Source organism: Setaria italica, chromosome I (assembly GCF_000263155.2).
Source record: "Setaria italica strain Yugu1 chromosome I, Setaria_italica_v2.0, whole genome shotgun sequence".
Taxonomy (NCBI): domain Eukaryota; kingdom Viridiplantae; phylum Streptophyta; class Magnoliopsida; order Poales; family Poaceae; genus Setaria; species Setaria italica.
The window spans coordinates 7,127,028-7,130,633 of NC_028450.1; positions in this window are offsets into that span (position 1 = coordinate 7,127,028).

The window sequence follows — 3,606 nt, forward strand, 5'->3', positions numbered from 1 at the left end:
AAGCAGTTTGTCCAACTGTATCGTGACGGTTAACGGAGGGAAAAATTTTCCCACGTGATCGATCATTGCAGAGGAAGAAAATTACATGCAGAATTGTGCAGAGGCTCCGCGATTGAGGGGATATAAAAGAAGGGAATCCAACATAGCAGCATGCACGTAGATGCTCGCCTTGGCGCCTAGAGGTGATCTAGCCAACAGGCATTAATTTCTTCCCTTCTTTGTACGGCACTTTTAATTTTTTCAAGTTTCTGCAATTGACACGTGCATGCTCCAACATACAGTATTCTCCACGTGTACGGATTATCAGGGAGCACTTCCAAAAGAAAGAGGAAGCGAGAGAGGCGCACAAAATAAGCAACTTTGTATGGCGAGACGTGACCCCCAACATTATTATTTATACATATATACTATTAATTCTTTTCTCTTGCTTTAATTGGCACTACTAGTATCATGATTATTCGAATCAGATCAGGGCTCGATGTGGCTTGGATGAAGAAGCTCCATGCACGTTGCGGAACTATTGAGAAGTAAGTCCGTGCATGCACAACTAAAGGAGTCATAAAATGTACAGATAGAGCCTTTTGTACACACTGGAATCGTCAAAAGTGGGGGAGGAGGAGGCCGGGTGTGGCGGATCCACTTCGGATTAGCTTGGTTTAACATGGTTAAGTCGCCTAACATGCGACACCGATGCCTTAGCCAAGTTAACACGAAATGCCGTCGGATTTCATCCGATTTAACCACTTGAACAGGACCACTTTAGCAAACTCACACGAAGGTGAGTGGTTTCAGAGAATACAACAAGTCCACTGAGTTAACAATTAACCATTTGATTTAGTCGCGAAAAGAACACCAGAGTTTTACACGGTCCAGAAAACAGCAGAAGGTAAACACTAGCGGAAGCAATCGTCGGGGTCGGATGTCCTGGTGAGGCCAGCCGGGACATCACTGGTACCTCTCCTCGCCGTCCGAGGAGGGATCCCACTCGACCGTCCAGCCCGGCGGGAGCTGGGGCGGCCAAGCGCCAGCAAGAGAGGGGTCGGGAAAAGCAGCTTCACCTGAAAAACAGAAGCCACAACAAGGCTGAGCTACTAAGCTCAACAAGACTTAACCGATAGGAGTAAAAACTACTCCTCCTTCTAGACATGCAGGGCTTTTTGGCTGAGGGGGGTTTTGTTTGCCAAAAGCACTAAGTAAAACCTATCTTCAAGTTTTAGCTCTGGTTCTACGTTCATTAACCGGTCTAGGTTTGCAACCTGTTCTAAGCAATCATAGAACCAAACAAGATGTGTAAATATATCAACAAACACCATGTCATCATCAGATTCCTCAATTACTCAGGGTGATATAGCGATCAAGCAATCTCAAACTGTGAGAGGCAGACGAATCGATTCGAGTTCTTAACCATGCATGGTGAACCTAGCCTCACGACATCCGCGCACCCGGAGGTCGCTTCCTGTGTCGGCCTTCCCCATCAATCCCCTAACCCGTGTCGGGCCCATTTCCTTTGGTGCAAGGTTCCACAGACCCGACCTCTGTCGTTCTGTGACCACGCTTGCCACCACGTGCGACATCCAGCAGGGGAAACTCCGTTCCAAGAACAATGGGGCGACCGCTCACGTCTAGGTTCAATCCGGTACTAGGCTTCCTCATCCCATACTAAGTATGAGCTAGTACTTTCAACACTTGATCACGAACACCATCACTGTCGGGCCCTTAGCAAGTTTTCATAGACAGACGGGGCAACCATCCGACCACCAAAGAGTTACCAAAACCCATGCCCCGTCCATCGTCCTTATAGTTATAACAGACAAGGGTAGACATGCAACTCCTACAGCTCGCGAGTGACAGGAGATCACTCGACTTTTACCGTCTCCTAGTTAAGCAACGCAACTACTCGGTCCAACAGCTAGTGCTCAGATCATGGGGATAACTAAGTCATGCATCTAGGGTTTCAAACAACTCCTATACGTAAATGCACAAGCATGTTACAGAAGGCATGCGCAAGTCTGGTAAAACACGCAGGGTTTTCATGCAACCGGGGCTTGCCTTCGAGCAAAGAGGAATGAAACTGCTCGACTTCGGGGGCGACTTCGGCTTCAGCGGGCAGGAGCTCAGCTACAGCTTCGTCTTCTGGCGCCGGGTGTAGCTCATAGAAGCCGTCGGCGAGGTGCAGCTCTACACGAATGCAATGCAAGAGTTAGCATAGACGGTTATTTCAACAGCAACACTGGCTCGCCTGAGCCCAGAAACTCGCGACAAAGAGCAGGAGGGTAGGGAGGTTCAAGAGAGCTGGTGAAGATCAAGAGGCAAGGGTCGGGAAGGAACTTATGGTCTGATCCTTGAACTAGAGGATGTGGTATACTAGGGGTCCTCGTACGCAAGCGCTGGAGGGTTCCTAAGTTTTACACATACACCCTCGGGTTGAAGAAAAAGATCACAGCCGAGCCCTCGGGCGAGGCGGATAAGGGTCGGCGGAACAGATAGGGTCAGGCGAGACGGAACCGGGGTCGGGCGGATAGAAGGGGTCGGGCGAAGTGGACTGGGGTCGGCAACTTACCTTCTTCCTGAAAGGAAAGCTTGGGGTCGGAAAGAGGCAGACTTGGGTGGAGGGACCAAAGCTTGAACAACGGCTAAGACCGGCAATGCTCCGGCGGCGGCGGTGCTTCTTGCAGATCACAAGTAAGCTTTTACGCAGCACGGAGGAGCAAGCGGCTGGGTGACTTGGAGAAAACTAAGGGAGAAGCTAAGAGCAGAGTTCCTCAAGAACTTGGTGTGTGGCGCTAGGAGCTTGAGCAGGGAGCGAGAGAATGGCTGAAGGCAACAATGGCGGAGGGAACTCCGGCGGCTGGTGCATTCCTTTTATAGCTGCTGGAACAGAGAAAGGAAGCGGCGCGGGAGAGAGAGAAGGGGAGCGGCGCAAAGGCCGGGGAGAAGCAATGGAGTGCTCTGCCGGGGCGGCGATTGAGCGAAGAGGGCGGTGGTGCAGGACTCCGGGGGTGACGCCAGCGGTCATTGGATTCTGCCGTCAGGGCGGCGCAGGAGCGGGTACCGGTGGTTGAGATTTGGCGGAGGCGGTCGTCGTCGTGCGGAAGATTTGATAGAAGCGACCGATTTAACGGCGCTAGAATCGAGGGCGCACAGGTGAGAAGACAGGCAGCCGCGGGCGCGCGGGCGAGCGCGGAGCAACAGATTGTCGGGCGGCTTCTGACAGGGTGGGGAAAGGAGCTGTCGCTGCCGCGGTCGGGGTTGGCGATGGAGGAATCGTCGTGTAGCGGAGACCAGGCGGCGCGACTGTGTTCGAAGTGACGGAAAAGACGGGCGACATCGGGCTCTAGGGCCGGGATCTGGCGGTGTGATGATGGACGCGGGAGGCGAGGCTCTGCAGAAAGGTTGCAGAGGGGCTTCCGCTGCCATTGGGGAAGGGGGCGCGAGAATCCACTTGGTCGCGAGCCAGAGACAAAACTGAGCGGCGGGCGTCGGAGAAGACGAGCCACGCGGCAGGGAGACTGTGAAGCGGGCATGCAACTCGAGTGCACCTGTTGCGGAGGATCTGGGGGAAAAGATCTCGCGGGTCCACCGGGCGGATAGAACGGACGTTGAGAA